The sequence below is a fragment of the Elephantulus edwardii genome, unplaced genomic scaffold (genome assembly GCF_000299155.1).
Source record: "Elephantulus edwardii isolate Elephantulus edwardi_28Jun2011 unplaced genomic scaffold, EleEdw1.0 scaffold00062, whole genome shotgun sequence".
In the NCBI taxonomy this organism is placed as follows: domain Eukaryota; kingdom Metazoa; phylum Chordata; class Mammalia; order Macroscelidea; family Macroscelididae; genus Elephantulus; species Elephantulus edwardii.
The window spans coordinates 4803869-4818488 of NW_006399812.1; positions in this window are offsets into that span (position 1 = coordinate 4803869).

Below are 14620 nucleotides of genomic sequence, written 5' to 3' on the forward strand. Positions count from 1 at the left end.
TCATTTTTATTCTTGGCCAGCTCTCAGATATATATAGCAAGTGACTGAAAGGACCGTAGACTGATTCAGGCATAGTTTAATTCACAAACTAGCATCACTGTTCCTCAGTGATTTGGAAAGATCCCTAACTACAGACTTGCTCAGTCCAATATATCTCCTGATCTCCTGACTGCTGGTATCAAGAGCACTGTTTGAGGAGCCAAGAAAGAGGAAGTCATTGACAGTCTCAATCCGTTCTTCATCCATCATGATGTTTCTCATCAGTTCAGTGACAAGGATTTTTGTTTCCTTCATATTAAGATGCAATCTATATTGAAGGCTGCAGTGTTTAACCTTCTGAAGCTAGTGTTTCAAGTCCTCCTCTCTTTCAGCAAGCACGTTGTGTCACTTGCATAATGAAGGTTATTGAAGAGTCTTCCTCCAATCTTAATGCCACATTATTCTTCATAGAGTCCAGTTTCTCAAATAATTTGCTAATCATACAAATTAAATAGGTATGGAGAAAGAATACAACCCTGACACACACCTTTCTCAATTTTAAACTATGTAGTGTTCTCTTGCTCTATTGTCACAAGAGCCTCTCAGGTTTTGCACAAGCACAATTAAGTTCTGAAACCCCCATCCTTCTCAATGTTAGTTGTAATTTATTATGACCCACACCTCTGCATAGTCAATAAAGCATAAATAGATACTCTTTGCTCTTAGCCAGAATCCATCTGACATCAGCAATGACATGCCTGATGCCAGCAGCCTCTTCTAAATCCAGCTTATACTTCTGGCAGTGCTGTGTCTGTATGCTGTTCTAGCCATTTTTCAATGATTTTCAGCAGTATTTTGCTTGCTTGTGATATTAATGATATTGTTCAATAATTCCCGCCATCTGTTGGATCATTTTTCTTGGGAATGATAACCTTCATGGGGAAGTAGGAAGACAGCCAAGTACTGGTCTTTCCCTGGTGCTTTACTGTGCTAACACCTCTTCTTCCTATACTTCTCAGCTCAATCATAAGTTCTTCAGATGGCTGTTTCTTCTTCATTGTAATTTTATATGTATTTGGTTGTTTGTTATGCTAATATCTACTTGAGCCATCTTTTCCAAAGGAATGGAAACATGATTTTTTTTTCACTGCTATATTCCTCACTCCACATACACAACAGTTCATTGCACACTGTAGGGGCTCAATAAATATTTGCTGAATAAACTCTCATGCACAATCATTTATTCCCTTTCTGAAATCTTACAGTTCATTCTTTACTTTCAGTTTTTGAAGCTGTTTATATTTAGCCTTCTTTATGCTGTTAATTTACTATTAGGAAGAGAGCTGGTCGATAAAAAAATACTAACCATCTAAGTGTGAAACTAAAAGGCATCAGAAAAAGCAGAACTATCTCACCAGTGTCCTAGAGGTAGGGAATCCTTCTGAGAAAGATGGGAAATTTCATCCTGTACCATTTACTGCCTCTGAAAATCCTCTGATGGGTCAGCTACAACTACACATAACAACAACATAGTGTAGCATGGCAGCACAAAAGAGACAACCGTGATGTTGTGATGCTGACTGATGAGTAGGGTGGCATTTCTGGAGAGTAAATGAAAGTCATCTTGATAGTCTAATGTGAACCTAGTCCTCATGAAAATTCTAGAACAGAATAGCAACTGTTGGTAAGGTTAAGAGTTCTCATCAGGTGTAGTTACAGAGAGTTATATTTGGTTTGCATATGGCTCAGAACTGTCAGGAAACCATCATAAGTCAAGGAAACTGAACACTAACATGATTATATAGCATTTTCTGATCCCTTTTATCAAATAACGCAATGGTTCATAAATACATGAGTATCATAATCACTTAGGAGCTTTAAAATACAAGTCTCTAAGCTCACTTCTCGGCATTTAAATGTTTTCTGACTTAATATTTCTATTTTTATAAAACTATGATTTGAATGAACATTTACAAAGCATATTGGTTTGTTTTTTAATCAATCACACATGCATATTTTGTTCTATAACATTAATTATAATACACACAATATCTCATCGTTATTCATTCCACCTTGTCCTTCTCTTCACCTATCCTAAGAAGTGTTTGTTATCTAACAATTGATTTTCTACTCCCTCCTGCCTCAACCCTGATAACCATATTAGACTGATTCTCTCTGTGTGGAAATCTTTTTATAACAGAGTTCTTATACTATATTTATCCTTTTGTGACTGAATTCTTTCACTCAGTATAATATCCTCTAGTCTTATCTATGTTGTGTAGTGTTTCAAGAATACCTCATTGTTCTTAGCTATCTTACAGTTGAGCTCTGTAACCTCAGGTCAGACAAAGAAGTTACACACACTTCACCAAAGAAGACATTCAGATGGTGAACAAACACGTGAAGAAATTTTCAAAATCTCTAGCTCTAAGAGACATACAAATCAAAACAACTATGAGATATCATCTCACCCCAGTAAGATTATCAAAGTTTGACAGAACAGCAAACAACAAATGTTGACAAGGTTGTGGAGAAATTGGAACCCTTATTCACTGTTGGTGGCAGTGTAAAATGGTGCAACCACTATGGAAGGGTGTATGGCACTTTCTCAAAAAGTTTCAAATAGAAATACCATTTGATCCAGCAATTCCACTACTGGCAATATACTCTAAAGAAACCATAACCCCCACCTAAGCAGATATATGCACACCCAAGGTCATATTCACACAATGGAATACGATGCTTTATTCAAAAACAAGAAACTCATGAAATATTATACAAAATGGGTAACCATGGAGGATGTTATAACAAGTGAAATATCTCAGTCACTAAGGGACAAACACTTCATAATGCCAGTGTTATAAAACAGGACTGGCATCAGGGTTAGGGGGAAGAGGGTTTAAATAATGTATACTGAACTGAAACAGATGAGAGAGAGAACTATTTGAAAGGAATATATGGTTAGGTATTATTTTCATGACAAGAGTCCAGAATGAGAACTTCATGGGGAAGTGGACTGAGGGGGGAGAGGGGAGACTGTATAATAATGAAAGTTTGCAAGGTTGTTGGGTTTTTTTACCAGCTGGGGGGAGGGGTGGGCAGGGAGGAAAATGTGCAACAATGAATGAATGTAAATCCAAAGTCTCTATAAACTTTCACTAAAATTTCAATTAAAAAAAAGAAGGTACATAATATGTCTGGAAATTCTGCTATAATAGAAAGAAAGGAAATTTTGCCACAAAAATAAATACATACAAACAAAATAACAAAAATAAAAACAACATATAATAGAAGCATACAGCAAAGATGGACCAGTTAAGTTTGAAGAGACCTCCATTGGCCAAATCTGGGACAATTCAAGAAGGAAAATAAATAAAAAACAGTTATAGATTATAACCCATTGATTAAAATACAAATCTGTGAGTCCATGCTTGTAGTAAACAGAGATATATGTATATATAGATATGTAGATAAATAGCCTTTAAAAAAAAACACTGATTATAAACTAAAGTACAATGATGAGTGGCAATACGTACAATTTTGAAGTATATCACATACTACTTACAGTATATGAGAAGAAACATATTAAAGAAGCTGGACATTATATTTATTAGATTATGAAAATTAATATCACCAAAGTTCATTCTGTGTATTTGCAAGTATGATGGCCTTGGAAAGATATGCATGATTTTTTTGTAATACTCTGAGAAGAGATATGTAACTTGAATCCATATATGAGGAGATATTAAAACTAGAGTGAGAGGTATTCTATAACATATTCGAACTGCATAAACAATGCCATCTGTATTGTAAATAACCAGCAGGGTCACCCATGAGGAAAAGTTTCAACAGAGATTCTAGACCAAGACACACTAGGAAAGCCGACAATACACTTCTGAAAGTTAGTGAAAACTCGACAGATCACAACAGAATGTAGCTCAATACAGTGTTGGAAGATGTCTGGGTGGGAAGACACTCAAACTGTACAGTGGCTACAACAATGAACTCCAACACACCAACAAGCAAACCTTATGGATCACACTACAACATTGTTTAAGATGACTTGTCATTGGAATCAACAAATTACTAGAAAAGCACCACACGTTTGGCAAAGTGAACATTCATCAAGGGAAGTGTTGGGGAGCCCTTTTTGAGATAGATTGACACCATGGATTTGAGCATACTGCTGAAAGTAAAAATGCCACCGAACCAGCCAATCTTTCATGTCATTGTACATTCAGTCACTGTGCATTGGTGCCAACTCAGCAGCAACTAACCAGAACAAAATGTTCCGAAAGTGTTGTTGTAACAAAAGACAAAGAGACTAAGGAAATATTTCTGATTAAAGGAGATTGATAAGACAAGAAAATTAGATCTAATGCGTAATACTGGACTGTATCCTGGAAGGGAAGGGGAAACGCTCTAAAAGGATATGTGTAATTAAGACAACTGACAAAATAAGAAAATAGATTTTAAGCGAGATAAAAAATATTGCGTGAATGTTAAATCCTTGGAACTACATAAAAATACAGTGGTAACTTTAAAGCATCTTCACATTTTAGGAGAAAAGTAACAAGTGAGGGAAATGTCTAAAAATAGTAAATCTTGGTAAAAGTAATATGGGCATTCTGGACACAAGCCTTACAAATTTTCTTTTATCATTTAAAATTTTTCAAAAGAAAAAATGTTTACTCTTCAGGTGATTCTGACACAGCACTTCCCTGATGAGCATTTTGGGACTACGGGAGTGACAGTGTGTACTTTTCAAAGAGAAGAGTGTACTGGGGCTGGGGTGGGGGGAGGGGAGAAAAGTACAACAATGAATGAATGGAATTCCAAAATCTCTGTAAATGGTCATTGAAATTAATAATAATAAAAAATGTAGGTAGCATCTTCCGTGCCCCCAGATTTTTATAATATTCTGTGATTGAAGAGTCAGTGCACTGTATGTATGTTAGGAGTCCTTGGGTGACACAAATAGTTAAGTACTCAACTTTTAACTGAAAGATTGATGGTTCAAACACACAGAGGTGTCCAGGATTAAGGCTGAGGAATCTACTGTTAAAAAAGCATAGCTATTGAAAACCTTATGCAGCAGTTCTATTCTGCACACATAGTCACCGTGAATTAGAGTCTACTCAATGACAACTAACAACATATATGATTATCATTCAGAAAAAACCACAGTGGAAGAATAATAGAGATTTAAAAAGAAGAAAATGATATGCCCTCATAGTGAAGCTCCTCACATGAACTTTCTCTGCAATTACTTGATTCAAAGATCTCAGACTTTTCTAACATAACTACATATACAAAGAATAGCTATCTGCCTGTATGCAAACCCATTAGGATTATATCATTAATGGTTTAAAATGAAACCTCAAACTCCCACAGCTAGTCTACTCATTTTTTATATGATAGTTCCTCTTTGCTAATTATAAAATACAATAGGTGTCTTTACACACAGTCTTCACCAGATGTACCATGCAGGAGTCAGATTGACTAAATCTATGGAAAGAATCATAGAGTGGCACAGTATCAGCAGTCAAAATCAGACCAGTTGCTTACTGTGGAACAGATCATCAATTACTCATGAGCAAATTCAAATTGAAGCTGACAAGAATGAAAACTAGTCCACAAGAACCAAAATACTATCTTGAATCTATCCCACCTGAGGTTGAAAATCTCCAGAAAAGGTTTGAGGTATTGCACACTAATGATCTAAGAAAACCAGATAAATAATGAGATGACATCAATGATATCGTCAATGAAAAGAGCAAAAGGTCATTCACTATAGAGACTGATAAAAAAGGGGGGGGAGAACAAAATGGGTCACAGTAAAGACTCTGAAAATTGTATCAAGAAGCCAAAATAAAGGGAAGAAGTGCTGAAGTCAAAGAGTTGCACAGAAAATTTCAAAGGGCAGCTCGAGAAGACAAAGCAAAATATTATAATGGAATGTTCAAAGAACTAAAGTCAGAGGAAAATTTGTTGGCCATTTTTACACTTGGAAGAACTAAAAGACAAATTCAAGGCTTAAATTGCAATACTGAGAAATAATCGGGACAAAGCCTAAAATGACCCAGGAAGCATCAAAACGTGATGGGAGGAAACAGAGTCACTACAGGGGGAAAAACAAATAATTTATTTACAGGGAAAAATTTCAAGAAGTACCAGATGAACAAGAACCGATCATGATTAAGGAAGAAGTTCAACCTGCACTGAAGGTATTAGCAAAAAAATATGGCCCCAAGAATCAATGGAATACTAATTGGAATGTTTTAACTTACAAATGCAGCCCTGGATGTGTTCACCAGTCTATGCCAGGAAATTTGGAGGACAGCTGTCTGGCCAACTGACTAGAAGATATCCCTATTAATTCCCATTCCCAAGGAAGGTGACCCAACAGATTATGGAAATTATAAAAAGATATAATTGATATCACATGCAAGCAAAATATTACTAAAGATCATACAAAAACTATTAGAACATCACATTGACAGCTGGTTTTGGAAGAGACGATGCCAGTAGGATTATCATTGCTGATGTAAAATTGATCCTGGCTAAAAGCAGAGAATGTTGTTGTTGTTGTTGTTGTTGTTGTTATGTGCCGTTGAGTCGTTTGCGACTCATAGCGACCCTATGTACAACAGACCTAAATCCTGCTCTATCCTGTGCCAATCGCATTGCCTCTGACACACCCATCCCAATTACCCCAGTCACTGAATCAATCCACCTCATAGAGGGTCTTCCCCTCTTGTGCTGTCCCTCTACTCTACCCAGCATGATGTCCCTCTCCAAAGACCTGTCTCTCCTTGCAACATGTCCAAAGTATGTCAGACGAAGCCTCAGAATCCTTGCCTCCAAGGAACATCTTGGTTTAACCCTCTCCAGGATGAATCTGTTTGTTTTCTTGGCAGTCCATGGTACATTCAATACTCTTCTCCAGCACCACAGCTCAAAGGCGTCAGTTCTCCTGTCCTCCCTAGTTATTGTCCAACTCTCTGATGCAAAGACCATGGCCTGTATCAGGCGCACCTTTGTCTCTAAAGAGACGCCGTTGCTCTTGAGTATTTTAGAGAGGTCCCTAACAGCAGACTTTCCCATCGCAATACGTTTTTCCTGGCTGTTGGTGCCAAGAGTGTTGACCGTTGAGCCGAGCAAACTGAAGCTGTGAACAATCTCAATCTCTTCGCCATCCATCCTGATGCTGCAGAGAATACCAGAAGAATATTTGTGTTTTATTGATTATGCAAAGGCATTTGATTGTGTGGCTCATAACGAACTATGGCTACCATTGAGAAGAATGGGGAATCCCAGAACACTTAATTGTGTTCATAGGAAACCTATAGTTTTATGAAGTAGCTGTTGTCTGAACAGAGTAATGTAACACTGTATGATTTAAAATCAAGAAGCCTGTGTGTCAGGGCCATATCCTTTCTCCATCCGATCCTATCTATATGCTGAGAAAATCATTCGAGAAGTTGGAATCTATGGGGAAGAATGCAGCATCAGAGTCAAACAAAGATTCAATAAAACCTTGTATCTTGCAGATGGCACAGTCTTATTGGCTGAGCGTGAGAATTTGAAGTGCTTGCTGCAGAAAATTAAAGACTGCAGCCTTCAATATGGTTTGCCTCTAAACATCAAGAAAAGAAATATCCTCACCACTGAACTAAAAGAAAAATATCCAGTATCATGATAGATGAAGAAAAATTTCAAATTGTCAGTAATTTTATTTTACTCACATTCACAATAAACACCTTTGGTACCAGCAGTCAGGACATCAGGAGACATATTAAATTGGGAAAGTCTGCTGAAAGGGATCTCTTCAAATTAGTAAGGAGCAATTGATGTCAGTTTAGACTAAGGTATGCCTGCTTCAGGTGTGGTCTTTTCCATCACTTGCTATGCATCTGAGAGCTGGACAATGAATAAGGATGACAGAAGAAGAATTGATGCCATTGAGAACGGTACGGTATATCCCATGGACTTCCAAAAGAACAAACACTTATGTCTTTGAAAAAGTGAAGCCAGAATGCTCCTTGGAGGCAAAGATGTTTCAGCTCACGTACTTTGGACATGTTGCTAGGAAAGGCTATTCCTTGGAAAGGGCCATCATGCTTGAAAAGTGGAAGATCAGTGAAGGAGAGGAAGACCCTCAATCAGATAAATAGGCACAGCAATGGGCTCAAGTGTGTCAGAGATGATGTGGATGAGACAGGATAGGACAGGGTTCAGATATATTGTTCATAAGGTAGCTAGCTGTTAGTTGTACATGGCACCTAACAACAGCAACAACAATTCTAAAACATGGAACAAAATATCTTTGAAGCACATGTCTAGTTGAACCATAATAAGATTCAACATTGCATCTGTTTTTTACGTACTTTTAAAGATTTGTATGTACTTATTGAGCTATGATGGTGTAGTCTGTGGAGAACTGCACTGCTAACCCAGAGGCAGCACCTCTCTAGCAGTTTGAATCCAACAGCTGCTCGTAGAGGAAAGATGGACAGTCTCAGTCTCCTCCCAGATGACTGACAGCCTCTGAAAGCCCACTGGAGGGTCAGCTATGAGTTGGTTCTGATTCCATGGCAGGTGAGTGAGAGTTAGTGAGTGAATGAGTGAGCATTAAGAACCCAAATCTTTATCAAGTGTTTTGGGATGAATGGTAAGGAATTGTGCTGGCTACCCAAAGGAACGTGTTTCGGATCCACCAGCTACTCCATGGGAGAAAGATGGATATTTTCCTCCTGCGTGAGTCACAGCCTCTGAAAATTCACTGGAAGCTATGGGCCCCTTCTATCTTGACAATACACAACAACAATATTAGGTAAGATGATGTCATTAACATCACCAAATACCTTAGTAGCATCTAAGATATGCAGATATGTCTTGGAAAAGGCACAGCCAGAAGGCTTCTTGGAAACAAAGACGGGAAAGCTTCATCAATCATATTTTGAAAATGTTGCTAGGAGAGCCTATGCCTTGGAAACAGATCTCGTGCTTGGAAAGGTGAAGGGTCAGCAAAAGAGAGGAAGACCCCCAACAAGATGGACTGATACAGTGACTGCAGCAGTGGATTCAAGAGTATCAGATATGATGAGGATGGTGCAGGATAGGACAGGACTCAGGTCAGTTGTTTAAAGGGTTGCTGTGAATCATACATCATCCACATAACTCCTCTCAATGCTTTCTTGTCACCAATTCTCTAGTCAGTTTTCATCCAACTTCCTGACCATTCAGCTAAAGCACTGGCCACCGCCCATGAATTCATCACCCACTTGGCCATTTTTAGAGGATGTAAACTGCACAAAAGAAATTTGCCTTTTTTTTTTTTCATAGAGCAGCTGTGCTTTGAGCAGGGCACCTAAGTTTTCACTTTGCTTAGAAGAAAAAAATGGCGAAATATGTGATCGATTCATGGACTCTGGCCATTGGTTTGGCTGAATGGCCAGGAATCTGGAACAAAAATTGGTGACAAGAAAATATTTCATATTTGACTCCTAACTGCACCTAACAATAACAATAATGTTGATAGACCTCTCTGAATGGGCCAAAGTAGTGAAAATATTTACGTCTCACATAAACATTCTCTAAAGGGTGACCTCAGAAGAGGAGAACTTTATCATTCAAGTGAGTTGACAGCAGGTTCTGGAAACCAGGAAGCCCCTTCTCCTCACTGCTCTTATCATTGCCAAATGGATTCACATGCCTTTCAGCCATTTGTGGCAAGAATAGAGGTTATGTGTGGTCTCAGCAACATGAACTTTTACTCATTTAAATTGTGCTGCCAATCTGTCAGCAGTAGAGAACTCAAAGTTCCTAATATGAAATCATGCCTCAGGGTGATCTGCAAGCAACTTGGTGGCAGGTTGATTGTGTTGGACTGCTTCCATCAAGGAAATGGAAGTGTTTTGCTCTTACTGGAATAGGCACTGTTGATCTTTTGCCTTCTCCCACATGCAATGCTTGTTCAAAGAGTACCATCCATGGACTTACACAATAACTTAAACACTATAAAGGTATTTATCCCATAGCACATTACCTTGGCTCAAGAAACTCCCTCCACCACAAATGAATTACAGCAACTAAATTAACTGGTCTTACCATGTTCCTCTTTATCCTGAAGCAGCAGCTTTGATAGAACAATGGAATGATCTTCTCTAGATAGAATTATAGAGGCAAAACTTCGTGGCATTGGGGAGATGTTTTCCAGGAAGTTATTTATGTTCCAAAGAAGTATCTGTCGTTTCACGTGTCCGGGAATCAAGAAGTAGAAATGGGGTCTGCATCACTCACTATCGCCCCTAGTGACCCACTTGTAAACTTTGTGCTTTCTGTCCTTGCGAGTCTATAGTCGCTGTAGGTCTAGAGATTTAGTTCCAAAGGGAGGAATGCTGCCACCTAGAGACACAGATCGAAATGGAAGTTAAGAACGCTATCTAGCTGCTCTGGGTTGCTCAGGCCTCTGGATCAACATTATGCTTGGAAAAGTAAATCAGTGATACATAGGAAGACTTCCAATAAGATAGATTGACATAAGAACTGCAGCAGTAAACATGAGCATAGCAGAGACCAAGAGAACAAGACCAGGAATGTTTTATCCTGTCACATACAAAGCTGCTGTCAACCAGAACCAACTTAACATCACGTAACAATAGCATGGCAACAAGATATTTACACTTTCCACTAGCCTTCCACTCTGAGCTCCAGACTTGAATATGTACCCAGACTCTTGACAAGTCCACTTAACTGTCACAGAAGCAACTTCCATTCATCTTCAACTGAACTAAATGCCTGCTTTGGATTTCCTTCTCCAGATGAGTACTCAGTCTCAGTAAATGGTGTCAACATTCACCTTGTAACTACAAACCCCAAAACCTGGGAGTCAATCTGGCACCAGTTCTCTGCCACACTCCCCATAGAATCCTTCACTGATTTTTGTCAATATGATCTCTCAAATGTGCTTTCTATCTGCAATGACTTTTCATTTCACCAGTTCATCAGCATCCTTTTTCTGCACTGCCTCCTAAGGCTTCTGATTGGTCTTTCCAATCATAATAGTGTTCACTCTATAAACCACACTCTGAGCAGGAACCATACACACTTTATAAAACTTAAGTGGACTCAGGGTACTAAACTCAAAATCCTTCAATAGATGGAAAGATTACACTTTCTAAAGATGGCTCTATATTTTCTCTCCTTTAATTTGACCATGACTTCCCCATAAAGAGGTGTAATAAAATTCCTTTCTTCCTGAATCTGGGCCAAGCTATGAATCACTTCTAATTAAGAAAATGCAGTTGAAGTAACACTGTGTAACTTCCAAAAGTAGGTCAGAAAAGACTATATGAGCCTTCTTCCTGGTCCCTTGAGATACTTGCTTTGGGGAAGTCAGCTGAAGTAGAGAAATCAATGATCCTGACCACGATTCTTAAAAAGCTTCACTGAAAACCACCAAGCACAGATGACACTTCTTGGTCCATTACTCTAACCACTTGCATGTTCCAGTTCTTTGTTGCAGTCATCAACCTAGTGGCTTAATCTTTCAGAACTGTATTTGACAATGTTTTGTTGTGATCCACAGAGTTTTCACTGCTAATTATCCACCCTAAGGATCCTTGCCTATATTTGAAATACAGCCTAGCTTCCAGCAGCATCACATCAACATGCAAGACAGACACCACAGTACTGCAAATGGGTGGTAGAAAGCAAAATCAGACCTTTTATTAATGCCATTCATAACCCCTGATGTTTCAATCTAGCATTTATCAGAGTTTACAGTTAATTTTTGGAGTGATAAAATTTCTGCCCCATTATTGGATTATAATGGCAGTTCTCATGGTGCAGTCTACAGGGAGCTACAATGCTAACCCAAAAATCAAGCCTCTCTAGCAGATCAAATGCACCAGCAGCTCCTCAGGAAAAGATGGGAAATCTCCTTTTGTGTGGCTTACAGCTTCAGATACCCAATAGAGGGTCAACTATCAGTTAATTCTGACTAAATAATAATGTGTGAGTGAGTTGAGTGAATGACTTGGGGCAGAGACTGTGTCTTCTTTTTCACTATATACCCAGCACCTGACCTTATGGGTCTAGTACTTATTTTAATAAATATGTGTAAATAGAGTACAAATTGGTATGTGTGCTAAAGACAAAGAGCTTGTCCATCCATCTGTTCACTAACTCTGACAGAGAAGAAAAGCTTGCTGCCAATGTTTACAAAGCTATCTAGAATGTGGGTTCTTGTTTCCGCTCATTATGCTCACTCACCTCTCCCCTTCTCCTTTCCCCTCATTGTAATCTCACATTTCTCTAAAACAGCAAGGCCACAGAAATGCTCTATTTCTAATTAGAACACGTTTCTCTATTCTCTGCCCCACCTCTTTCTAACCCCTTAGATTTTCTAAGTGGTGTAAACGATTAATGTGCTCAGCCGTTAAACAAATGTTACTCAAGTTCTCTCTGAGACACATCAGAATAAAGGTCTAACATTCTACTTCTGAAAAGTCAGCTATTGAAAACCCTATAAAGCACAGTTTTAATCTGTTGCATATGGGAACACCAATCATGGAAGTAGCTGAGAAATCAACTGGATTAGTTGTGAGTTTCATCAATGAAAGGAAGGAAGAAGCTAAAAAGTACACAACAGAGAGTGTGTGTGTTGTTTGTTTGTTTGTTTGTAGATTGAAAACTTTTACCAAAAGTGTCCTGCTTGGAGAAAAGTGCAACAATGAATGAATGGAAAACTAAAGCCTCTGTAAATTTTCATTAAAATTAATAAGGAAAAAAAAAGAAAGTTGGATGATGAACAAAGAAGACTGACAAAAAAAAAAAGGAAAAGAAAAGGAATAGATGGAAAGGGAGAAGTTTCAGATGCACAAGAGAAAAGATAATTAATGGAATATAGCAAGCTGCATGCATATGACCCTCTTTCTTCCTGTGAAGAGAAAGGGAAAGTTTCTAGAGTTACGAGTCAAATCAAAATTGTCAATGAATTCATTTTGCTTGGATCAACAGTCAACATCCATGGTACCAGCAGCCAGGAGATCAGGAGATCATTGCCTTGGGCAAGTTTGCTGTCAGGTGTCTCTCAAAAATACTGAAGAACAATGATGTCAGTCTGAAGATGAAAGTGTGCCTAATTCAGGTCATGGTCTTTCCATTCATTTGCATCTGAGAGCTGGACAATAAACACAGTTGATAGGAGAAGAATTGGTGCCCTTGAGTTGTGGCGCTGAAGAGTGCTGAAGATCCCGTGGATTGTCAAAAGAACAGATACGTCTTGGAGGAGGTGCAGCCAGGGTGCACCTTAGAGGCAAAGATAGTGAAGCTTCAACTTTCATATTTGGACATGTTGCTAAGAGAGACTATTCCTTGGAAATGGATCTCCTATTAGGAAGGGTGGAGGGTCAGCAAAGGAGAGGAAGATTCACAATGAGATGGATTTACACAGTGACTGCAGCGATGGGCTGCATGTGTCAAGGATGAAAAAGATAATGGCACGGGTTAGGACAGAGTTTCATGTCTTTTGTTCAAAGGGCTGCTATAAGTCATACTCAACTTGATAGCACGTAACAACAAATAAATATATGTATACACACACACTCTTACACATATATACATATATTTACATGCACACATATTTTTGTTGTTGTTGTTGTGTACCATAGAATCAGAACTGACCAGAGCCAACCGTCCAGTGGGTTTCCAGATGCAGTTAATTGCACAGGAGGAGATTGCCCATCCTTCTCCCATGGAGCAGCTAGTGGCCTCAAACTCTATGTGTGTTTCTATATCTATCTAGGCATAGTCCATAAGAAGTTGTGCTGTTAACTCAAAGACCGTACCTCCCCGGCAGCTTCAATCTACCAACTGCTTTGTTTTTCCTCCTGTACAATTCACAACATAAAAATTCAATAGTGTGTCAGTTATAAATTGGTTCCAGCAATCAATGAATATAACTTCATTTTTTCATTGTCATGAATCCTTTTTTTCTGCAACTTGTTAGCTCTAGCATCAGATATGATGTCTAGTAAAGCAGCCTTATCTTGTAAATCAAAACATAGGTACACAACACAGTATAAAAAATTTGTGTTCTAAAAAAAAAAATTTGTGTTCTACAGTTGTAATTTGGTAAGTCATATCTGGGATCTTGGAAGTTTGCAAAAGGCAATCTAAGATAAAACTGTTGTTATCTACTCATCTTGATCAAAAGAGAAAGAAACTAAAAATATTATTGGGGTGGGAAGAGCAACAACAAATCAACAATCAACATAACTAATTACTTTCATGAACCACAGCCTCATCTACACTGAGACCAGAAGAAATAGATGGTGCCTGACCACCACTACTGACATAATAAGGGACATAATAGATTGCCCTAGAGAGAACAGGAAAATGTTATTGTTGTTATTGTGTATCATTGAGTCAGAATCCATAGATGACCCTCTGGTGTGTTTTTAGAGGTGGTTAATCACTCAGGAGGAGATTATCTGTACTTCACCCACAGAGCAACTGATGGACTTCAACGGCATGCCTTCACCATTACAGTACATCTTCTTGCCACTATGCCTCCAGAGCTCAAATTTTAGCTATTATCACAACATATTTCTTTACTACTTTTTTATAAGCA